The 26,488-nt window shown below is 36.7% G+C and overlaps 1 protein-coding gene and 1 long non-coding RNA gene across 3 annotated transcripts in view; one reads left to right on the top strand and one right to left on the bottom strand.

Moving 5' to 3' along the window:
* Positions 1-26,488, top strand: part of LRFN2 (leucine rich repeat and fibronectin type III domain containing 2) — a 148,034-nt gene that overhangs the window by 20,146 nt on the left and 101,400 nt on the right. The gene's annotated exons all lie outside the window — the stretch shown is intronic.
* On the bottom strand, positions 1,867-21,323 carry LOC141523580 (uncharacterized). The gene is made up of 3 exons (XR_012478518.1): positions 21,041-21,323; positions 3,207-3,361; positions 1,867-2,401 (listed from the first exon to the last, which is right to left on the bottom strand). It is a non-coding gene; the product is annotated as an uncharacterized LOC141523580 (long non-coding RNA).

Below are 26,488 nucleotides of genomic sequence, written 5' to 3'. Positions count from 1 at the left end.
TCTACTAAGAGAAAGAAAAGGGTCTGACATAGAACATAGGTTCCCAGTAAAGTATGCAGAACATATTACATGTAATCTCATTTGATCTTCACAACAGCCCTAGTAGGTAGGTGTTATTATCATTCTCATATTACACATGAAGAAGCTGAAGGTTAATGGAATAGTGATTTGACAAATGATTTTGTGCTCTCCATAGAAGTAAAGCTTTAGTATTGAGAGAGACTTTGGAGATTAACTGCTTTTGACCTCTTACTTCATAGAGGAGGAAACTGAGGAATGTTGAGGAAAAACACCATCATGAAATTGAAATTTAATGAGAAGGAAACTTACTAAGATATGGGTTAACCTAAGAGGCAAGAGAGTTTGAGAAAGCACAAGGACCTTGATGAAGATCCAGAGAAAAGTTAGGTTAAAAGTGAGGTATAGGGGCGGCTAGGTGGCGTAGTGGATAAAGCATCGGCCTTGGAGTCAGGAGTACCTGGGTTCAAATCCAGTCTCAGACAATAATTACCTAGCTGTGTGGCCTTGGGCAAGCCACTTAACCTCATTTGCCTTGCAAAAACCTAAAAGAAAAAAAAAGTGAGGTATAACCACAGTGAGCTTTTGTTTCATGCAGAGAAAGTCTAGGGAAGGAAGATATTTCCTGGAACAAATCAGTTCAAGTGCCTTTGGGGAGATCAGTTTCTACAAAAATATTAGCAAAAAAGACCAGGTATCTCCAGGGGCCAGCATAAAGAATAAAGTGGCTTTTTGGAAGTAGCCAGAATAATAGAAAATGAGGGAGAGAGGCTGGATATGTTAACAACCAGATTTCTTCATTAAGTAAAGTTGAACTGGATTCATTGACTAAGCAGTATACTTATTAAATACCTTGTCCGTATATTGTACAATGAATTGCCTCCTACTGTGATGAAGCAGTTTTTCGTTCTAAAAGACTAAGTGAGCATGCAATGAAGTGATGGAACACTGCAGAGAAACTAAGGAGCCTAAGAGAACAATGATCCTTTATGAAAAGCCTATGTGCCAGGTTCTGACCAAGAAGACATAAGGGTTAGAATTTTGAGATTACAAGCTAGAGCAAGACTTTTAGAAATACTGATAAATACTACTCCTTCTAGTCCCTAATCCCCTCCCCCCCATCTCTTCAAGTTGCTAGATTTTTTTTTGCACAAATGTGGAGAAGGATGAGGTAATGGGTGGCCATGTGTTTGGTTGGTTAGTATGATCTATGAATGTTTCTGGAAAGGATAGTATGTGTTTGAAGACAAGTATGACATGAAAAAAGAATACTAGATTTACAATGCAGAGCATTAAGGAGGACCTTACTAAAATAGTAAAAACTTTCTTGGAATTGGAAGGGACCTTTGAAAATTGCATGGTATGACATGAGTGTTTGAGTATTAGTCAAGAAGTCCTGAGTTTGAATCCCATCTTAAACACTAGACAAGTTATTTAACTTCTCAGTTTCAGAATGGGATCCAATTACTTGGATTTTTTCAGTATGTTACATTGCAAATAAAATGATCATTTTATTTATTGTCTAGATTTAAAGTGATAGAAAAAATGTGATATTTACAGTTCCAAAGCCCATTAGTTTGTGATTCTTTCCTTACCAGTGGAAATTAATATTGGTCCCTACTTGAAGGGTGAAGAACAGAGGAAGTGATAATGCAGATAAAATGCCATTCCTAAATTGTTTTTTTCTAAGAGTCCTGGTTATTAAATGTTCACTAGGATACTCCTACTCAGTTTCCTCACCTGTGTAATGGACATACCTCATAGGGGTGTCAGGGAGAGCAGGGTTAAATGAGATAAAAAAAGTAAAGTACTTTGTAAATCTTAAATATCTGTATAAATGGTGGCCATTATTATTGTGGAAAAAGTTACACAAATATTAGGAAAACATACCGGTATTTATGGAAAGTATTCAATGGATGAATGTAAGAAGTACTTGGGAAATTCTGAAGACTACATTTTTACCCAGGGTCAGTATTAAAAGTTGCTGTGAGCAGACAAGAGGATAGGGTGGGGAAGAGGAGGGTGAATGCCATTTTACCCTCATACGACTGGCAGAATCACAGTGTTCTAGGATTTGGAAGGGACCTTGGAGGCTATGTAGCCCTACCAACACCTACAGAAGGATCCTATCCACAACATCCCTGAAAAAATGGTCATCCAGGATTTGCTGGAAGACCTCTAGTGAGTGACTAATTGTCCAGAAGTCTCTGGGTTGTAGTTCATGCATTAGCTTTGGACAACCTTTTGGACATCCGTAGAGAAGATGTCTCAGAATGAAGAATATATGGCATCTGGGTACAAATGGCATCTGTTTGAGGGCCATACAGCAATGGAACAAGTTCATTGCTCTTGAATGTTCACTTCCATTTCCACAAGGTTTAGTCTGAAAGAATAAAAATAGTGAAATGAGCTTATAGAGTTGAGTTACTTGGCCTGTGGAATCAAATGAACAAGTTGTGCCTTTGTTAAAGGATTTATGGGCAACTAGCTGATACAGTGGATAGAGTACTGCCCTGGAATCAGTGAAATTTAAATCATACACTAAACTGTGTGACCCTGCTCAAGTCACTTATTCCTGATTTTGAGAGAAAGAAAGAGACTTTCAATCCCAATTTAATAGTTCACAAAGCTCGGTAATCCTTTACTCTTATCTCCTGAAGCCTGTCTTGAAATATTAGAGTATTATGGGAAAAATATACAGGACTAGGAGTCTGGAGATCTGGAGTTTCAAGTAGGGACTGTATCGCTTGGTATTTAAGTATCTTTTTAATTCTTTCTTTTCTATGTATTCTATAAAGTACGAGTAACTAGGTGACATAGTTGATAGAGTACTTGGAGTCAGGAAGATGTGAGTTCAAATTCAACCTTAGATACTTAACTAGCTGTGTCACCTTGTGCAAATCATTTAATCCTCTCAATCCTAACTTCTTCACATGTTAAAAAAAATAAGGATAATTAGTAGCATCTATCTTTCAGGGTTGTCATGAAGATAAAAGCAGATCAAATTTGGAAAATTTGAAAACCTTAAAGAGATAAATGAATGACAACTATCATTACTATATCTAAAATATTTATATAATTTATAATTTATCCAAATTTTTATGTATATAATAAATTAATAGCATATATAAATACCTATGTGGATATATGCATTGAATATGTATGTATATCTGTATATGTATGCATACCTCCTTGTTGTCTCCTCTATTAAAATGGAATTTCCTTGCCAGTAAAATGTATTATTCATTTTAATGGTAACTTCAGTAGAACTTTATTAGATGGGTGTTGGTTTCTTGATGACTTGATAAGCACCTTGTGACACTTATGGCCTCACTTTCTTCACCTGTAAAAAGAAGGGGGTGAGACTCAGTGACCTCTAAGCTCCCTTAAATCTCTACATCGATTAACTTTTAAGTTTTCCTCCAGCACTGACATTCAGTGATTCTATCTGAAGTTCTAAGTCCTAGACTGACTGAGCAAGGGATTAATGATGAATAGAGACACTCCTAGAAAGGAAGCATATGCAACTTTCAATTAATTATCTGGGAACAAATTTTGTAATCTCAGGTTATTGATTTCATAACTACTTGCCAACATTACTGGATTAGTATGGACTCAGGGAACTAGAATTAACCCAAATATAATATTCATCTCTTCTCCTACTCCCCAAGAAATCATCAGCAGTGTTGTCCTCACCATCACTACTCCAATTTCTACATACTTCAGGTTTATAAAATGCTTCAAGTTTATAATGTAGCATCAAAAATATTTTTGTCCTCATTTTTTAGATGTTGAAACTGAGGCATAGACAAGTAAAATGACTTGTCCAAGATCACACAGCTATAAAGTGTGGGGAAAGAAGCATAATGGAATGGATAGAACAATGGGTTTAGAGTCAAGAAAACATTCAAATCCATTTTTATGTACTTATTATCTATATGATCCTAGTCTAGTCACTAAACCTCTCCAATACTCTCTTTCTCTACTTATAAAATGAAAATAATAACAGTACTTATTTCACAGGATTTCTATGTACATCAATGTGGAACTTAGTCAAGTTTAAAATATAAATGTGAATTACTATTATTCAGAAACCAAAAAAAAAGAATGCTTTTTTATACTGATATTTGGGAATTAACTGATTATCTAATGCTCTTAACAAACTCTAGATTGTCTGGATTTAAGGATGGCTCAGTTTTCTCTTCTGGCTGAGACAGAATGACTGTCAGTAGTGCTTTTGAAGAATATAGCCTTTCATAAGCCTGTCTCACACAAGCCACTGGGATGATAAGACAGCAACAATAATCATTCTAGTTTCTATAGTGCTTTAAAAATTACAGGGCCCTTTCCTCAGATATAACCTTGGAACACAGGTAAAACAAAGTATTACTATCCCCATTTTACAGATGAGGTCACCTGAGACTCAGAAAAATGAAAAACAACTGTCCATTCTCCTTAAAACCTGTTAAACTACCAAACTGCTATTGAAAATGGTTCATGATGATGTCTTAGAACCCCATTGACATCTGCTGTTTACTGTGGAAATATCATTATTCCAATATATTACTGCCACTTCAAATTCAATGGGAAAGCAAAATGGTATTGTGTAAAAATACATGGATAATAATAATAATAATAATAATAATAATAATAATAATAATAATAGAAAATTTAAAAATAGTCTAGATACCAGGAGAGTTGGCTTCTATATATTTACAGTTATGTCACTAACCACCTATGTATTCTTTCAACAAGTAATTTTCATTTTCTGGGACTTGGCCCCAATCTTTGTAAATTAGAAAGTTAGGATAAATGATCCAAAGTCCCTTCTTGTTCTCTGTATGTCAGTGCATGAAAGATGTGTGATTTTGGGGATTTATAAAGTCTCTCCATAAGCAATAGTCTATAACAAAGTCCAGAAGTATTATAGAGTCGCCCAAGTTTATTGCACACTTAGTATATATCAGAGGCATATGACCTCCTGTGACCTCCTGATGCTGTGGGCATCCTGACGCCAACTCTAAAAAAGTACTCTATCATACCAATGTGCCTCTTTTTCTATATCTATATGTAAAATTGAGCTCATCATTACTTTCACCTCCCTTTTTCAAGAAGCTACTACCCATACCAATTTCCTCATTTCTGACCACTCCTGAGATTAACCTAATACCCTGACCTGAAACCTTTATAACAGAGGTCTACAGCCAGCCATTTTCCTACTGATGGTCCTTGACTTTGGCTAGTAGATTTCCTATTTCATTGCCATCACCATGTTTCCTTATCCATGGTTTGTAGAGCTTGTCAAAGGAAAGCATGATGGTCATCCCTTTCTTTGTTCCTTCCATGCATGCATGCACCCCCAACCCCTAACTTCTAATATGGCAATCATTCTAGTTTGGACATTATAAGAGTTTAGGAGAATCCAAAGTAACCTGTCATAAGGATAGCAGACATTCATATCGCGTTTTAAGTTTTGTAAAAATTCTTAATATGTATTGACATGTTATTGGAGTTACACAGCAATCTTCTAGTGCATGTTCTATAAGTAATGACTTTTAATGACTTTCTCCCATTTTCCAGATGAGGAAACAGATTCAAAGAAGTTAAGATGATTTGTTAATGGTCACAGGACTGGTAAGGGAGTACGCAATACAGAACTCAAACCTTTCTAATTCCAAATTGTTCTTCATTTTTATTGTTGTTCAGTTGTTTTGGTTGTATATAATTTTGTGACCCCATTTGGGTTTTGTTCTATGTTTTGGAAGATATACTGCAGTTTCATTTCCTTCCCCAGTTCATTTTACAGGTGATGAAACTGAGGCCAACAGGGATAAGTGACTTAACCAGGGTGACACAACTAGTAATTGTCTGAGGTCAGATTTGAACTCAGGAAGATGAATCTTCCTGACTTCATATACAGTTCTCTATCTACCACATCACTTAGCTACTCCTGACTCCAAATCAAACACTGTCAAGTATTTGGAATATTTTTGGTCTCTTCTTTTATATCTAATTACCAAGTCCTATCTTTCCTTCCCAGTGTTTCTCTTTATTCGTAGCTATTTCTTTGGTCTAGGTCCTCATCAGTCCACACTTGAATTACTACAATATCCTCCTATCTGGTCTTTCTGCCTCTAAATGCTTCCCTTTATTTCATTTTGTATAATATTATTAGATTCATCTTTAAATTCTGTTTTCATCAGGTCCTACCCCTAATTGTTGTTATTTAATCTTCATTCTGGAACAGGACCATGACATCAGGGAAATGATGCCATGACTTGCAAGTCTATTGGATTTAAATGAGGGAAAGCTGTGCAAAGTCACAAGCCTTAGTTTCTACTCTAGAGCCATCTAGATACAGTGGCAAGAAGGTTGAAATTCAACCTCATTCTGCATTCCCACAACAAAAATAAGGCAGCTGAGCAGGGGGTGTGATAGGTGTGGACAACAATCCTGAGGAGTGTACCAGTCTCCCCATTATTAGTATTGTGAACATACCAAAGGAGGGAAAAACAGAAATTCACAACTCATGTTTAGATGCATTTTTATGCATGTATGTTGTCCTTACTATGGAAATAAAGAGGAGTTGTTTAGATACATTTTTATGCATGTATGTTGTCCTTACTATGGAAATAAAGAGGAAAGAGAGAGAAAATGAGAGTTCATTACATCAGACAACAGAACATTGCAGCTTCAGGATTTGAGAATTCTTGTGTCTTCTCCTGTAGTTTTCTGGGAGAAAGCCCCAAGGAAGTCTTGCAAGCTGTGCTGTGCTATCAAGCAACCTGAGCTCTTAAGTATAACAGCCAAGGTTTGGTGGTGACAAATCTGTCTTTCAATCAAATTCCTCATCCTCCTTTTCCAATTTCATCTTTCTTTTCTAACTGCCATGACTATGCCAATCTGTTCATCTCACATGGATTGTCCATGCTTATTCTTCCCTTGTTATTGCTGTTAACTCATTGCCACTCCCTTCATCACCATTCATACATACTCAACTCCTTTGAAAACCAAGGTCAAAATAATTGTCCCCAAAATATCCTTGTCTCACTCAAATTAATCATAAGGTATTCGTCATCAGATCAGACATCAAGCTCTAGATGATATTGGCAGTAGTTTTAAAACAACTACCGATACATTCATTAAAGAGATCTCAATTTAGGTTTACTTAGACAACTTCAATCATGTTTGCTTCATCTGATAAAATCTCCCCTCCTATACCTGAAATGTATTAATTTTTACCTGTCCTTAGAATTCCTAGTTGCCTTCAAAGAAACTCAATTCCCACCTCTTCCACAAGGACTTCTGTGATCCCCCTCATTGCTATTGTTTCTCCCCCAAATTTCCTTGCTTTCATTGGGTCTATACATATTTCATACATATTTAATGCTTGTATGTTGTCCTTACTATAGAATAAAAGTTCCTCAGGGAGGTGACTGGTTCATTTTTTTCCTTTGTGTCTCCAGCTGCTAACAACAATTCCTGGTATACAGTAGATTCTTAATAAATGCTTATTGATAAATTGATCCAGCAGCTCATTATTTCATCTTAGTCCTAAAAGTTTATGGTGCCCATTAACAGAACAAGCTGCTAATGTAATATTTTAATTGCACCAGCGTGTGTGAATTGAATATGTTTTGCATTTTCCCCAGGCTCAAGTCAGTATTTTAACAAAATTAGCGTTCTCAGCAAGGCCTGGGGTCTTACTTAAGCTAACAAAATCAGCTTTCTAAACTGCAACAGGACATTAATTAATGAATTTGTTGCTGCCTGTTTAAGAACCGCAACCCAAGTTTAGTCTAACAATGAATAATAATAATAGCTGGCATTTATATAGCTGTGGTTGCAAAGCATTTCCACAGACATCTAATCATTTTATCCTTACAACTACCTATGCTACTTTGAGGGCAGGAATGACCTACCTGTAGTCACTCCACATATTGGTGACTGTCAGAGCTGGATCTTAAACCTATGACCTTTGACTCCCAGTCTGGTATTCTTTTTCTCTATGCAATGTTCTCTTCCAATCAATACTAGATACCATGATAGCATATTTTCTACTTGCTTGTGTATTGCATCATTCATTATTCTCTATAATTTTTAGTGTGTGAGGGTTTTTTGTTTGTGCATTTTGTCAACCCAACTACTTAGTAAACTCGTCAAGCATTCATGTCTTGCCATCTTGTAGATACTACATCAATCATCCAAAAATCATTTTCTAAATATTTTGTACGTGCCAAAAATAATAATAATAATAATTTATATATTATTTCATAGTTTGTGACTGCGCTAATTTATATAATAAATACACCAAAGCTAGATGGCACAGTGGATAGAGCTTTGGACCTGGAGGCAGAAAGAGCTCATTTCAGATCTGACTTCAGGTCCTTGCTGGATATATGACCCTGGACAAGTCATTTAACCTCTGCTTTCCTCAGTTTTCTTATCTAAAAATTGGGGATCATAATTGACACCTATCTTTTATAGGTATTATCAAGCTGAAATGAATTATTGTTTGTAAAGAGATTTGTAAATCTTAAGGTACCATATAAATGCTAGGTAGCAAAAATTAAAATATGAAAATCCATACTCAAAGAACTGGACATAGAGAAAAGAAACAGCTCACCCAGGATACATGGCTAGTGAATGGTAGAGTTAGTCCTACAGCTCAAGTCAATTCAGTGCTCTTTCAAAATCTTCTAAATCAATTGCCAGCTCTAAAAATTTCTGTGATCTTATGTGATTGATAAACACTTATTGTGTAACCAAATGAATGAAGGATGCATTTATAGCAACAGAAAATCAGTGGTTCAACTTTTCTCATATACCCCACCTCTCTACCTACCACTGACTGACTCATCTGGTTAGAAAAAAAGAAAGCTTAGAGAATAGCCCATAGGCTATATGTATTTTTTAAGAAGAGTAAAAATGGATTTATTATTAGACAAATTTATTGTGACTCCCCAGTCTTGAATTTACAGCATGACTGTTCTATACTGGACTCCATCTCTCCTACCCAACTCCAGGAAGGTCTGCCCTTCCAAGTTTGACTGGCATGAGGAACTTGCCTCCTCTGGGACAGAATTTTAATAGATTGTTCTCAGGGTCTTGGGAATGTGCTACATATCTTAGAATAGTCTGGGTTATTCTTGGATTTGGTTAATGCAGAAAGAGAGGGAACAGATTCTCCTTTCTCCTTTTTCACACATTTTTCATGTAGTCTTTAATGACTATTGTTTAAAGGAGTAACCATCTGAGCAGAGTCCCTAAACCTTTGAGAGGATTCAAACAAATCACATAAGTCCTAAGCATTCTGCTCTAGGTCCAGAGGAGTGGTCTCATTAGCTGGCTGGAATGAGGTGGCCTCTTTTGCCTCATTTTTACCCACAACTCTGGGAATAGGTTGTTCCACTAAACGCTAGTGCTCCCTTATCGAGCCTTTGACTATTGTTAACACTGTTGCTTCACAAGCCAAATAATTAAAGATAATTGGTTTAATTGGGCATTTATTATGAGGATTTGCATTTCCTATATTAGGGAAGACACAGTTCACAAAAGATGGGGCTTGGGGATGTGCATGTAAACCCAGGCACTGAATGCTTCTAGATTATAAGTGTGCAGAATTCTTACCTTGGCCCCTCCCAGCCCCAAATTCATTATATCATGGGTAGGGTTTTTTGATTCTGCTCAACTTTAACTTTGTCAATCAATCAGAGGAGAGTATGTAAATGAATTAGCTATGATGTCATAGACTCATATACTCAGCATCACCATCAGAAAGTTGGCTCAATCCTTTAGTCTCTGGGGAGTCTGAACCTGTGTCAGGGTGACCACCCTAACTCCAGCTGCAAACCAGATCCTTCCATTCCCTCTAAATTGATCATATGTTTGATTTCATTGATAAAATTATTGTGCTGTCCTGACTAACTCATAAACCTTTCCTATTGCTGACTGGCACTCTGGCAAAGAAACATACTATGACAAAATTCTGGAAGCATTATACCCCCAAAGAAGGGTCCAGCGGCTTGCCTTGGTCTCATATGCTACCTCCTTAGAGCTTTATGTATTCTCTTTTGTTTCTGACTTTTTTTTGCAATTTCAGCACCCCCACTACACAGAAACAACCCTTTTTCTTTCCTTTTACATGGAGGAATAATTTTATTCCTCCCTCTCTGTCCTGGAATGACCTTACTTAAATAATAGGAAGGAAACATCTGCAACTTCGAATTTGGTAATACAGCCTTTGACCTTTTTCATTCCTTGGCACTCCTTCCTCATCACAGTGAAAAGAGAACTAGACTTGAACAGGGGAGATTTGGGTTCAAATTCTGACTTCCACACTACCTAGAGAGCTGTTATTTATGCAAATCATTTAATCTCCCTGAGGCTCAATTTCCTAATCTGTGAAATGGGGCTACCAATATTTGTACTCACCTTGTTGTGAATACCAAAGGAAACAATATATATAAACTACTTTTCAAATCTTAAAGGGCAAAGGGAGGTCAAATGACTACCTGTTACATCCCTAGATTTTCCTGTCAATCTTCTAACCACTAACAGTTCTAAATGTCACTGCCTCTAAGATACTTAGCTGAATAATCATAAGCAAACCATGCAATTGCTAAAACCTGTTTCCCTATCTATTAAATATGGATAATAGTATAACAGGATTATAAAGAGGAAAAGACTTTGCAATCCATAAAGTGCACTTTAAATGTGACCTCTTCCTTTCTTCTCTTCCTTCACCTCCTATGAGGAAAGGAAATAGAAGGAAGGGGAAAGGAGACAAGACTGTTTCTGGTGTTTCTTTGGGCTTAACTTTGGGGTTCGTTATAAAATCTGCTCTCTTAACAATCTGCTCTCTTCCCCATACTTACTTCCCTCATTCTTAGTCTCAAATATCTTTTTTTTTCCTGAGCATCTATTCTACTTTGATTTTTTTAGACACTTTTCCTCAAACTACTTATTTTTAAATTAACTGAAAAGGTAGCATAGTAAAGAGAAGAATGGGGTGCTGGATGTGGTGTTGAACCCTATAGATTTGAATTCTATAGCATTGATCTAGTGTCATGGGCAGAATTTGAAAATGTATATTCCTGATTGCAAGGTTAATATTCTCTTTGCTATACCAGGCTGCCCTACAAATTTAAAGAAAGAGGCAAACAACCAAATTCACACCAAGGATTCAGTTTTGTTTAAAAATCAATATACACATATACCTTTGGGGTCATTTACACTTTGAGCCAAGTCTCCTGCACATTCCACACTACCATGAGATCTATTGTTCATCACAATAACCTTAAACTCTGGAAACTTTTTCATTAAGAACAAGGCAAAGCCATAGACTGCCTTTGAGTGTGTTTAGCTGAAAAGAATCTTCACCCTGCAGCTAAACTGATATTGAGTTACTCCTGGAACTCTCCTATGGACAACAGACACAGAATCTGCTGGGTTCACTTAAGATAAATAGTGGCAGCCACATTTAAAAAGCACCTTATGGATTGCAAAATGTTGTCCTCTTAATAATCCTGTGTGGTACTATTATCCATATTTAACAGATAGGGAAACTGAGGTTTTTAGCAATTGTATGGTTTGCTCATGATTATCCAGCTACTAAGTATCTGAGAGGCAGTGATGCTTAGAAAGCTTAGTGGTTAGAAGATTGACAGGAAAATCTAGGTTTAGTTCCTAGATAACTAGGGACATAATAGGGATTGTAACTCTGAGACAAGTCACTTGACCTCCTTTTGCCTCAGTTCTCTCATCTGTAAAGTAAGGGATTTGAACTAAATGGCATCTAGGATCCTTTCTGACTCAACATTTCTGATTGTATGATTGATTCTATGACTAAAAATTAGAGATGATTTATTTTTCTGTATCAATAAAAAGTTTTTACATTGAAAAGTCTTTACTCTGATGAAATCATGAGTACTCCATCCACCCCAGGTTAAAAAGCAATCTTTCCAAAAAAAGTACATGATGTATATATTTAATACATGCCATCTAACAAACATAATATATAATACATGTCACATATAATATATTGATATATATTGTCTATTATACTATCATATATTATAAGTATACATATTATAAAGATATATATATATATATATATATATATGCATAGGTATGTAGATAAATCCCTGTAAGTAAGCAGACCATAATAAAGTTTTTTGACCTCCCCTAACATGTCCTATTCCATCTGGTGGCACTGACCTCCTTGCTGTTTTCTGATCAAGAAGCTTCATCTCTTGACTCAAGGCATTTTCACTGGCTGTCTCCCATGCCCTAGAATGATCTCCCTTCCTATCTCCATGTCCTGGCTTCCTTTGCTTCCTTCAAATGTCAGTTAAAACCTTACTCTCTGCAAAAAGCCCTTCCCATTCTTCCTTAATCTTAGTATCTTCCTCACTAAGACTACCCTCAATTTATCTGTGTACATGTTTGTATATTATCTCTCACATTATACTATGTGCTCCTGAGAGCAAGGACTGTCTCTTGTCTTTTTTTTTGCATCCCCACCACTTAACATGATGGCTGACCCATAGGTAGAATCTTTTTAAAAAATCTCGATATTGGAATTGCAAAGCATGATACAATATAAAGATCATTGACTTTAGAGTAAGAGAATTTGGTTCAAATCCCTCCTCTGTGGTCTACTTACTGTATAATATTAGGCAAATCTCAGCCTCCTGGGTCTCAATTTCTGCATATTTAAAATGAGTTGTTGGGCAAAATTACTTCTGGAGGTCCTTACCAGCTTTAGATCTATAATCCTTTGGAAGGAGTTTATCTTTTGATAATTATTTTATACCAGGAAGGCCATCATGCATCCAAGAAAAGAGACAAGAGATTCCAAATTTGTGAGAGGCCTGTGGGAGTCTAGATGTTATATTCTCATCTCTTACATAGGGAGATCACATCTTTTCCTGATGAGGAAAGGCACATGATGTTTTGATTTTGAAGGGAAAAAGAATGGTCCTGAGTAAAATCTTTGGGCTTTCAATGTTCCTGTACTGGATACTTTTTTTTTTTTTGAAGTGGAAGTGGTGAATAGATTTATTGATTTTTGTTATAAAAATTTCAGTTTATTTTGAGTTTTACAATTCTCCCCCCCATTCTTGCTTCCCTCCTCTGAACCCCCACAGAAGGCATTCTGTTAGTCTTTACATTGTTTCCATGGTGTACATTGATCTCAATCGAATGTGATAAGAGAGAAATCATATCCTTAAGGAAGAAAAATAAAGAATGAGGTAGCAAAATTACATAATTAAAAAAGTTTTTTTTTCCTAATTTGAACGTAATAGTCTTTGGTCTTTGTTCAAACTCCACAATTCTTTCTCTGCATATCAATGGTATTCTCCATTGCAGATAACCCAAAATTGTCCCTGGTTGTTACACTGATGGAATGATCAAGTCCATCAAGGTTGATCATCACCCCCCGTGTTGCTGTTAGGGTGTACAATATTTTTCTGATTCTGCTCATCTTACTCAGCATCAGTTGATGCAAATCCTTCCAGGCTTCCCTGAACTCCCATCCTTCCTGTTTTCTAATAGAACAATGGTGTTCCATAACATACATATGCCACAGTTTGTTAAACCATTTCCCAACTGAAGGACATTCACTTAATTTCCAATTCTTTGCCACCACAAACAGGGCTGCTACAAATATTTTTGTACAAGCGATGCTTTTACTCTTTTTATAATCTCTTCAGGCTATAGACCCAGTAGTGGTATTGCTGGATCAAAGGGTATACACATCTTTGTTGCCCTTTGGGCATAATTCAAAATTGCTCTCCAGAAAGGTTGGATGAGTTCACAGCTCCACCAACAATGTATTAGTGTCCCAGGTTTCCCACATCCCTTCCAAGATTGATCATTGCCCTTTCTGGTCACATTGGCCAGTCTGAGAGGTATGAGGTGGTATCTCAGAGATGCTTTAATTTTCATTTCTTTAATAAATAATGATTCAGAGCAATTTTTCATATGACTATGGAGTGCTTTGATTTCTTCAACTATAACTTGCCTTTGCATACCCTTTGACTAATTGGGGAATGGCTTTTTTTAAAAAAATTTGACCCAGTTATCTGTATATTTTAGAAATGAGTCTTTGTTAGAAATACTAATTGCAAAAATTGTTTCCCAATTTACTATATTTCTTTTGATCTTGGTTACAGTGGTTTTGTCTGTGTAAAGGCTTTTAAATTTAATGTAATCAAAATTATCTAGCTTGTTTTTAATGATGTTCTCTATCTCTTCCTTGGTCACAAACTACTTCCCTTTCCATAGATCTGACAGGTAATCTACTCCTTGATCTTCTAGTTTGCTTATAATATTGTATTTTGTCTAAATCCTGTATCCATTTTGATCTTATCTTGGTATCAGGTGTGAGGTGTTGGTCTAATCCAAGTTTCTGCCATACTAACTTTCAATTTCCCCAACAATTTTTATCAAAGAGAGAGTTTTTATCCCAAAATCTGGACTCTTTGGGTTTATCAAACAGCATATTGCTATAATCATTTCCTGCTATTGCACCTAGTCTATTCCACTTATCCACCACTCTATTTCTTAGCCAATACCAAATAGTTTTGATGACTGATGCTTTAGAATTTAATTTTAGATCTGGTAAGGCTAAGCCAACTTCTTTTACATTTTTTCATTGAATCCCTGGAAATTCTTGACTTTTTACTTCTTCATATAAATTTACTCACAACTTTTTCTAACTCATTAAAGTAGTTTTTTGGAATTTTGTTTGGTAGGGCACTAAACAAGCAGTTTAGTTTTGGTAGAATTGTCATTTTTATTATATTAACTCAACCTATCTATGAACAGTTGATGTTTGTCCAGCTATTTAAATCTGATTTTATTTGTGTGAGAAGTGTTTTGTAATTGTTTTCAAAAAGATTTTGAGATGGCAAGGGGGGCAGAGCTAAGATGGCAACAAGAGCAGATTGTATCTTAGGCACTTTCTCATAAAGCTTCGAAACTAAGGACTTTAACTAAATTTTCGAGAGACAGAACCCACAGAGGGACCCAGTGAGGCCATTCTCCTACTCAAGGTAACCTGGAAAAGAGCAGAAAGGCTCTGCTCCCCAGGGTTGGAGGGGCGGGTCACCAGAGGGATGGCCCACCAGAGCAAAAGAACTTCAGCCTCCCTGCGGCAGCCCCAGGGTGCTGGGAGCTGCAGCTCACAGCAGCAGGGAATTTCTTGAGCTACACCCAGGGGAGCACTGGACACAAATTGGGGGAACAGCAGGGGGACCTCTGCCAGAGCAAGCACATGAAGTCCAGCCTTCAGGGTACATAGCTAGCAGTGTGGCCACTGCATTCCAGATCCAGGAAACATAAGCAGGCGGAGCCAGTTAGCAGGAACCCCCAGGGCATGAGCTCATTGAGCTGAGGGAGGGGAGTGAAGAGAGAGAGAGACTGCAGAGCTGCCCCTGGAACAGGACTCTGGGGTTCTGACCACATTCAGATCCTGATTGCAGTCTAGGCCCCCACATAGAACAGCAGGGGCCCCCTCCACCTCAGCCCTGTAGCAGAGGGGGGGCACATATGGTCATTCACAGACCAGGAGGGAGGACAGAGCCTCACACACTGAGACCAGCACCCCCAAAACAGGCTTAGGCTGGGAAAATGAGCAAGTAGAGGAAAAAAATAGGAAAACCATTGAGAAATACATTATCTATGCAAGAAGGATCAGTGTACTCAGTCTGAAGATGAGGAAACACAAACTCCTGCATCTAAAGACTCCAAGAAAAACAGAAATTGGGATCAGGCTATGACAGAGCTCAAAAAAGACTTTGAAAATCAAATGAGGGAGTTAGAAGAAAAACTGGGAAAAGAAATGAGAGAGATGCAGGAAAAACATGAAAATGAAGTCAGCAGCCTAGTCAAGGAAATCCAAAAAAATATTGAAGAAAATAGCATGCTAAAAACCAGCTTAGGTCAAATGGATAAAACAGTTCAAAAAGTTATTGAGGAGAAGAATACTTTAAAAAGCAAAATTGGCCAGATGGAAAAAGAGATAAGAAAACTCTCTGAGGAGAACAAATCCTTCAGACAAAGAATAAAACTCAGGGATATTGATAAATTTATGAGAAATCAGGACTCATTACTTCAAAACCAAAAAAAAATGAAAAACTGGAAGAAAATGTGAAACATCTCATTGAAAAAACAACCGATATGGAAATCACATTTAGGAAAGATAATTTAAAAATTATTGGGATACCTGAAAGTCATGATCAGGAAAACAGCCTTGACATCATTTTCAAAGAATTACTACAGAAAAATTGCCCTAATATCCTAGAAGCAGAGGGCAAAATAGAAATGGAGAGAATCCACCGATGCCCCCAAGAAAGAGACCCCAACAAACCAACCCCTAGGAATATTACAGCCAAATTCCAGAACTCCCAAGTCAAAGAGCAAATATTACAAGCAGCCAGAAGGACACAATTCAAATACCGTGGAGCTGCAATCAGGATCACACAGGACTTAGCAGCAACTACATTAAAAGCTCATAGGGCTTGGAATATAATATACCGGAAGGCAAAAGAGCTTGGAATGCAACCAAGAATCAACTGCCCAGCAAGGCTGAATGTCCTCTTCCAGGGAAAAAGATGGACTTTCAATGAACCAGGGGAATTTCAAATGTTCCTGTTGGAATGGCCAGAGCTGAACAGAAGCTTTGATCTTTAAATACAGGACTCAGGTGAAGCATAGAGATCGGAGGAGAAGGTGAAAATATGAGGGACATAATGATGATGAACTGCATGTATTCTTACATAGAAAAATTACACTGATAATACTCATATGAACCTTCTCAGTTAATAGAGCAGGCAGAAGGAGCTTTATAGTTGAAGCACGGGAGAAAGCTGAATTTGAAGATAAAATACAGTGTAAAAATGGAGTCAATAGAAAAAAGGGAAATGTGATGGGAGAAAGAAAAAGGAGAGGGGGGAATAGGCCAAGATTTTTCATATAATAAGATTTTTCTTTATTACAATGAGCTATTGCAATGATATGGAAGGGGGGAAGACAAAGGGGAATGAGGGAATCTTTGCTCTCATCAGAGGTGGCTAGGAGAGGAAACAGCACATATACTCAATGGGGTATAGGCATCTGGAGTAAGAAGATGGGCCATGGTGGAAGAGTGGTCAGATATAACACATTTTCTTTTTTACTTCTAGCAAGGGGCTGGGATTGGATGGCCTGTCCAGGACCATAGGGCCAGGTGGATGCTGGGCCTAAGGGGTTGTAGGGGGGCTCAGGGCCTCTTGGCCCCAGGACCAGAGATCTGTCTGCTGCAACACTCAGCTACCCTACAGCAGAGTCAGAGTGAAAGGAGAGAGAAAATATAGTACATGGTAGTGGAGAAATATGAAAGGAGGCAGTTGCGATCAGCAATGGCAACAGTGGAAAAATATGGAAGTAACTTTTGCAATGGACTTATCATAAAGAATGTGATCCACCCATGACAGAGTTGTTGGTGTTGGAACAAAGTCTGAAGCACATTTATTATTATTGTTATTTTTTGGGGGGGGGATGCAGGGCAAATGGGGCTGGGTGGCCTGCCTGGGGCCGCAGGGCATGATGATTGTTGGGTGTCTGAGGCCATATTTGGACCCGGGTGCTCCTGGCTCAAGGGCCAATGCTCTGTCTGCCACCCAGCCACCCCTACTATTATTACTATTTTTATTTTATTTTGGGTCTTTTTTTTTTTTTGGTTTTTTCTGGGCAGTGGGGTTGGAGTGGCTTGCATGCCACATGACTGGGTGATTGTTGGGTGTATAGGGCCGGATATGGGCTCAGGTGCTCCTGGCTCCAGGGCTGATGCTCCATCCATTGCGCCACCTGGCCATACCTACAACTTTTACTATCATTTATTTATTTATTTATTTATTTATTTATTTATTTAGGTTTTTTGCAAGGCAAATGGGGTTAAGTGGCTTGCCCAAGGCCACACAGCTAGGTAATTATTAAGTGTCTGAGACCGGATTTGAACCCAGGTACTCCTGACTCCAAGGCCGGTGCTTTATCCACTATGCCACCTAGCCACCCAACTATTATTTATTTTTAATCTTAATTTTCTTCTCTCCCCTTTAGTTTATTGCTCAAGAGAGTCTATATTTTTTGGGGGGGAGGAGGTATTTTGTTTACTCTTAAACAAGAATATTTTATTAATCTATAAATATATTATTTGTACAAAATGAGAATTAAATAAATATTAAATATTTAAAAAATAGTTTTTGAGTCAGCCTTGGCAGGTAGTCTCCTAGGTTTTTTATATTGTCTGAGGTTACTTTAAATGGAATTTCTCTTTCTAGCTCTTTCTACTGTATCTTGCTAGACATATATAGAAATGTTGAGTATTTATGAGGGTTTATTTAAATCCTGCTACTTTGCTAAAGTTGCTAATTATTTCTAGTAGTTTTTTAGATGATGTTTTGGGATTCTTTAGGTATACCATCATGTCATCTGCAAAGAGTGAGAATTTTGTGTCTTCCTTCCCAATTCTAATCCTTTCAATTTCTTTTTCTTCTCTTATTGCTGAAGCTAACATTTCTAATACAATATTGAATAGTAGTGGTGATAATGGGCATCCTTGTTTCAGCCCTGATTTTATTGGAAATGTGTTAGCCTATCCCCATTGCATATGTTTATTGATGGTTTCAGATAGTGTTTATTATTCTGAGGAACAATCTATTTATTTCTACACTCTTTAGTGTTTTTAGTATGAATGGGTGCTGTATTTTGTCAAAGGCTTTTTCAGCATCTATTGATATGATCACATGATTTCTAATAGGTTTGTTATTGATATAATTAATTATACTAACAGTTTTCCTAATATTGAACCAACCCTGAATTCCTGGGATAAATCCTTCTTGATCATAATGCATTATCCTAGTGATAACTTGTAATCATTTTGCTAAGATTTTATTTAAGATTTTTGCATCTATATTCATCAGGGAGATAGGTCTATAATTTTCTTTCTCTGTTTTAACTCTTCCTGGTTTAGCTATCAGCACCATATTGGTCTTAGAGAAAGGGTTAGGCAGAGTTCCATCTTCACTTATTTTTCCAAAGAGTTTATATAGAATTGGAACCAATTGTTCCTTAAATGTTTTATAGAATTCACTTGTGACTCCATCTGGCCCTAGAAATTTTTTCTTAGGGAATTCAATAATGGCTTGTTGAATTTCTTTTTCTGAGATAGGGTTATTTAGGTAATTAATTTCCTCTTCATTTAATCTGGGAAACTGATGTTTTTGTAAATATTCATCCATTTCACTTAGATTATCAAATTTATTGACATAGAGTTGGGAAAATAATTTCAAAATGTTACTTTAATTTCTACCTCATTTGTGGTAAGGTCACCTTTTTCATTCATGATACTAGCAATTTGGTTTTCTTATTTTAATGAAATTGACCAGAGTTTTATCAATTTTATTGGTTTTTTCATAAACCAGCTCTTGCTTTTATTTATTAGTTCAATAGTTTTTTTGCTTTCCATTTTATTAATTTCTCTTAATTTTTAGAATTTCTAATTTGGTATTTAATTGGGGGGTTAATTTGTTCTTTCTCTAATTTTTAGTTGCATATTTAGTTCCTTGATTTCTTGTTTCTCTCATTTATTCATGTAAGCATTTGAAGATATAATGTATCTCCTGACAGCTGGCTTAAGTGTATCCCATAGGTTTTGGTATGTTGTTTCATTATTGTCATTATCTAGGATGAAATAATTAATTCTTTCTATAATTTGTTGCTTGATCCATTCATTCTTTAAAATAAGGTTATTTAGTTTCCAATTAGTTCTGGGTCTATATCTCCCTGGCCCAGTATTGCATATTATTTTTATTGCATTATGAACTGAGAAAGATGTACTCACTATTTCTGCCTTTCTGCAATTGATCATTAGGTTTTTATGTCTTAGTACATGGTCAATTTTGTATAAGTGCCGTGTACTGTGGCATATTCCTTTCTATCCCCATTCAATTTCTTCCATAGATCTATCATATCTAGGTTTTCTTACAATCTGTTTACCTTCCTTCTTGTTATTTTATGATTAGATTTATCTAAATCTGAGAGTGGGAGGTTGAGGTTTCCCACTAGTCGAGTTTGCTGTCTTATGTCTTCCTGTAGCTCTTTCAATGTCTCCTCTAAGATTTTGTATGCTGTACCATTGGTTGCATACATATTCAGTATTCAAATTACTTTTTTTTGTCTATGGTGCCTTTTAGGAGGATATAGTTTCCTTCCTTTTCTCTTTTAAGGCTATCTATTTTTGCAGCTACTTTATCTGAAATTAGGATTGCTACCCCCTGACTTTTTTCACTTTAGTTGAAGCAAAACATGTTTTGCTCCAACCTTTTACCTTTACTCTATTTTCCACTTTCTCTGCTTCAGATGAGTTTCTTTGTAAGCAGCATATTGTAGGATTCTTGTTTTTAATACATTCTGCTATTAGCTTATGTTTTAAAGGAGAGTTCATCCCATTCACACTCAATGTTATAATTACTAACTCTTTATTGCCCTCCATTCTATTTCCTTCTGTTTGTACTTTTCCCCTTTTTTCACATTATCCACATTCCCCAGTGTTTTGTTTCTGAATCCACCACCTTCATTGTGTTTGTCCTCTTATATCAATCCCCCTCCCTTTTCTTTCCCCTTTCCCTTTTCCCCTTCTTCCATTTCTTCTATTAGTTCCCCCTTTCCCCCCCTCCCCTTTTCCCCTTTTAATGCTTGAAAGGTAAGGTAAGTTTCTTAACTTAACTGAGTGTGTCAAAGTTAACTTTAAGCCAAGTCTGATGAGATGAAGATTCAGGTGGAATTCTCCCTTCTTCTCCTCAATTACATTATGTAATGAGATTTGCCCTATTCAGTGTCTTCCATACTCCAATCTCCTTACTGTCCCCCTTTTTAAGAAGGTATTATTTTTAAATCATTCTATCTGAGTCACAGAAAAGTTATGTGTCCTTCATTTCTGGCTCCCAGTTCACCCACTGCCCCTGAGACAGACCTTCTTGGTAGGTGTTCTTCTCCTAGCTTCTCTTTCTGGACTTTGTCTATCGAATTTCTGTTAAGAGTCTTCTTTATGTTGTTTCTGAGTGGAAGGAGAAGCACTGAACACAGTGCCTATCTTCTCTCTGCCATCTTGGTAGAAGTCCCCATAATGGATACTTATTTAAGTGATCTGAGGTAGAAGTAAATTCTAGCAATTTGTCTGTTTTGTTCTTAACTTCCCAAATTAGAAGGTATTTAGATGATTTCCTAAAAATAAGACTTAACCAAGTTATTTGAGATCTAATGCCCACAGAATGTCTGTTAAGATTCCGAAACCATAACTGTCTTATAGACTGATGGACAGAAGATAGGGATACATTGATTGACTGGCATATCCATAACTTTCAGATCAGTTTACTGTCAAGATATTCAATGAGTAAGTGACTTTCACTTTTTCTTGCCTCTAAAACATGATCCCAGCAAATGAGAAGCCAAGTTGGGTAGTGTGTTGGTAAATCCCCTAGTCATTCCCCATTAATGACCATCTCCTGATCCTGTTCTATTGTGGAAAAGTGACTTTGTAATTTTTTTAAAAGTTGTTTTTGAATCAAAGATCCCACCAATTAAATTCCAACTCATAATACCAGCAATGGTGCATGAAAAACTGGAAAAACAGGGAGGGGCTGCTTATAGAAACTAAACCCAGAAAGTAGAACCTAGAGGGATGGGTGGAAGTTACAGAGAGGCCAATTTAGATTCAGGAAACACTTTCTAATAATGAGAGTTTCCCTGCCTTGGAGGCCTTTGAGCAGAAACTGTTTAGATCACCTATATGACAATAGCACCTGCCTCACCAGGTTGTCCTTAGGAGCAAATGCCATACTATAAAATTGAATAGCTAATTAATTGACATTTTAATAGTCCATAAGTTTTCCAAATCATTTTATATATGTTATCTCATTTGATCCTCACATCAACCCTATAAGGTAGGTGCTACCATTATATATATTTTACATATTTTATATTTTCCATATTTTATAGATATGGAAACTGAGGTTCACAGAGGTGAAGTGGCTTTCCAAATGTCACCATCTATTAAGTGTCTGTGGTAGGATTTAAATTCAGATGTTTCACATTCTAAAGTGGGAATTCATAAGTGTATTTGGATAAGAAAGGATGACCTCTGGGGTCTCTTCAATTCTATGATTTGATGGTTCTGACAAGTATAATTATGTTGAGAGTTACCTTGCTAGTGAAGATAACATTAGTCACAAGGGTGATTCAAAGTTAGTAATAGTGACATTGTTATCACTGAAGGTGAAAATGATGGTAATATGGTTGGGAAAGTGACTGTTGACAGTGATGATACTAGTACTAGTGATGGTAGTGATATACTGAGGTCTACTGTATTTATCTGAGGACCATAGGAGTCTGAGCCAGGAAGGAAATTGACCCATCACAAGGGAAAGAACATGGGCTTTGGAGGAAGAGGTCAGGAATTCAAATCCCCATTCTGCCTGGGTCAATCTCAATCTATCTGAGATTCAATTTCTTTATCTGTAGAAGGAGAGGCTTGGATTAAGGGATGCCTAAGATCCCTTCAATTTCTAAATCTCCATGCCTGTCCAAAGCTCATATTATTCATAAGAAAAGTGAGACTTTCAGAGAGATAAATTGGCTTTTCCAAGGTCACCAAGAAGTAGTAAACCAAGAGGCCAGCATTTGAATCCAGGGCCTCCAATTCTAAGATGAGCGTTCTTTACTCTCTAGCTTTTTTATTGTTTTTTGCCTGTCAATTGGTCAACATTAGACAGGGAATGATAAAACTAACAAGCATCAAATTACAATCAAATAATCTTTAAGACAGATCTCCAAGGAAAGAATCTACTGGAGTCTAGTTTTTATTCTATTACAGATCAGGTAGAAGGAAGTGCTATGTGTTTTAATGGGAAAAGTTGCCTGCTTGGAAAAGTCCAAACCATCTTAGAAACAACTGTCTTGTCTATTGAGCAGTCCCTGGATGGTCTGGTTTGTTTTTTATTTTCTTATCATTTCAGCATATACAATAGACCAAAGAACTTAATCTGAATATTGAAATAGACATAATCTTATGGTTAAAAATTTGCGTGTGTGTTCTTATTTTCCTATCTGTATAACTGGGGAAGAACAATCCTCATTAAGATTGTCTAGGACATGAATGCAGAACACTTAGGGTAGATTGTAATCAGAGCTGTAATTAGCAAGATGGTACCCAGGGTAAGCTTTGCAAAACCTTCCCAGTTCAAGCAACATATAATACATTTTCAAGTTTAATAAAAATTCAGTTTCAAGGAAGAGACAGAAGGTGGAAGAATGGAGGTGGTCACATAGAAAAGAAAGGATTGAGGCATGGCTAGGGGGTGAGGGTAGGAAGACATCTACTAGTTTACTATTTTAACTAATTATTCTTGGTAGCCAGGTGATTTCTTGCTGCCGTGAAAGTATAGATTCTGTCATTGTCCTCTGTTTTGGAACGAAGCCCTGGTAGTCAACTGTTACAGTTCAGAGAGTAGGAAACTTAAAAGGACCTCTTATTAGGAGTGTGCTGTAAATGTTTGCTAATTGACTCTTGAAAAATTGAATATATAAACACTTCTAAGTTTAATATGTTTTATTAATATTTCATCCATCATTTTCTTAAGTCTAGATAGTCAAAACAATAAATCAATCCCTGATTTGTAGCAAATTCTGTGATGAAAATTGCTCACAATGAAAACTTTACAATTGCTTTATCTGGTAAGATTTCATTGGATCCAGCATCCCAGTCTCTGTTTCTTTTCCTGAACACTTAGCTTCAAAAATAGGGATTTAATTTAATTTCAAAAACATGAATAAATACCTACTATATGCTTTGAGATCACATAAAAGAATAAGACCAAATCTGTGATCACAGAACTTATAGTGGAAATAGGAAGCCAATCTCATAATTCAGAAAGATAGGATAAAGCTACCCAAAGCCAGGTCTTAATCCTCCCTTCCTATCCTCAACCCTAGATTTACAAACACCATGTGATCTGTTTTTGAGACCAAGATAATGTGAGAAAGTGATGGAGATAGTATGGGATGTGACCTTTGAACCTGTAGAATGCATGTAATACTCAATCCTTAATAAATACTTCTTGCTTTGCCTTGCCTCTTATGATGTACCATACATGTAAACTGATCAAGGAAAGAGCTAATCAAAATCTGAGGTGCATCCATCTCTTTATCTTCCCCCTCCTGACTTTGACATGACATGACAAGGTCATGGGCATATTTCAGCAGCATACCTAATTAGCATCTGTCAAAGTTGAAGAAAGAGGGGAAGAGGATCTGTTATATAACACTTTATAAGTATTATTGGGAGTCTGGGGATCTGGTTTTAAATTCCTATCTATACTATTCACTATGTACTGGCTTTGAGCAAGTGAATTCCCTTCAAACCATTCATTACCTTTTTGCACCTATTTGTCATAATGTGTTAGTAGCCAAGGTTCAGTTTACCTAGTGTATAGCAAGGGAGGCAGCTCTCATTACTGACTGACTTGTAGGAAAGTACTCACATTGTGTACCTCTAAAAGGAAATTAGCTCCCAGTCAAATGGTGACTCTCCCCTGGCTACCAGTAGTACAGTCATACTCAAATAAAATACTCAAATGATATATGTCATCTGTGTAGATGTTCCTCCCAATGATAGAGACCTTAATACATCTGTTCCTGCCCCATGTCCTCCCATTAGTTCAATGCAAGGGCCCACCTGACAAGTTGGAGGCCTTCCTCATTTTTTTCTTGACATCATGGGGATGTCAGTGCAACCAATTGTCTGTTCATCAATTATCCTTTGCCATCAGTACCATGCCCAGATCATCTTCTTTTTAGCACATCTGTTTCTTTGATGACATCTTTTACTCTTCTTCTTCCTAATTTCTTGTTGGTAATATGTTGCAGTCTGCTCACAGAACCAGACAGCACTAGAAATGAGAAATTGCCCACCTAATCGATACAGAGCTTCAAACTTATTCAATTAGATCCAATCCATTTCAATAAACATTCGTTAAACACTTGCTGTGTGTGAAGCAGTGGGCCATCCAGTGGGGATATGAAGATGAAAAATGGTCCATTTCCTGCCATCAGGGAACTTACAGTCCAAGGATGTGACACAAGTGTGTAACTAGATGTTATGTGCATACAAGTATGACCCAAGATAGATTAGAATGATGGCACAAGCGAGATACAAATTACTCTAGGAAATTTGAGGAAAGAGCACTTTCACTTCTCCCTACAAAAATAAAGCTCCAATTTTTCACATAAATGACTGCATTTTTCAGTCTGAAAGAGGGAGGGGAAAATCCTTTAATAAGAAATGATAAAAGGAATAATTACGAAAGAAAGTAGTAAACCACAGACTACCTTAGAAGGATCATAGATCTAGAGTTGGAACAGACCTTACCGATCATCTAGTCCACCCCTCTTATTTTATAAATGAGGAAACTGAGGTACACAGAAGCTAATAGATTTGTCTAAGGTCACACAGATAGTAAATAGTAAAGTTGAATTTTAGTCACAGTACCTGGGGCTCTATATGCAGTATTTTTTCCCCTGTCCCTCTAGACAACCTTGCTTTAGTGGCTAAAAGTTCTCCTTACTCACTTCCAAACAAAAGAGGAATAAAAATAAAGTTCATAGGATTTAAAGCAGGAAGACACCTTAGAGGTCTTCTAGTTCCTTATTTTAAGGAAACTGAAATGCATAGAAACAATGTGACTTGCTCAGGATAACAAGGAAGTTGATAGACTTGATTTAATAATAACATTAATTTACATATATTATTTCATTTCAGTTTCATATGGTATCATTAACCTAATTATACAAATGAGGAAACAGATCAAATTACTTGTTCATAGAAAAATGATTAAGATTGGCTCTATATCATTTATCTGTTGATCCTATTTGCAGTTAATTTCATTTTTCCTGTAACTGCTTAAGTTATGTTCTCTGTCTTCCAACTTAGTTTAGAACTCAGCTGACCTGTAATGCATTAAATTTAAAAAATTATCTCTCAGGACAGTTAAGTAGGTTGAGCACTAGCCCTGGAATCAGGAGGACCTGAGTTCAAATTTGACCTCAGACACTTAATAATTAATTACCTGTGTGACCTTGGACAAGTCACTTAACCCCATTCTTGCAAAAATCAATCTAAAAAAAAACAAAAAGAAAAATGCATCTCTCCTGCTAATTACCCTTCTATTCTTGGCTCAAGAAATTCAGTTAACTTTGGGGAATAAGGCAGTCAGACTTAATATCTTTTGTACAACCAAACTCCCTTCTATCCAAAAAGTCTGGGCCACTATCTTGCAATTAGTCACAGGGAGAAAGTTGTTGCTGGTCCCAGTTACCAAACTTCCAACAAATTAGATTGTTTCCTATACCTGGGTTATGTAAACAA

Source organism: Macrotis lagotis, chromosome 5, assembly GCF_037893015.1.
Source record: "Macrotis lagotis isolate mMagLag1 chromosome 5, bilby.v1.9.chrom.fasta, whole genome shotgun sequence".
Lineage (NCBI taxonomy): Eukaryota > Metazoa > Chordata > Mammalia > Peramelemorphia > Peramelidae > Macrotis > Macrotis lagotis.
Note: the sequence above shows the minus strand (reverse complement) of the source record. Positions and strands in the feature narration are given on the sequence as shown.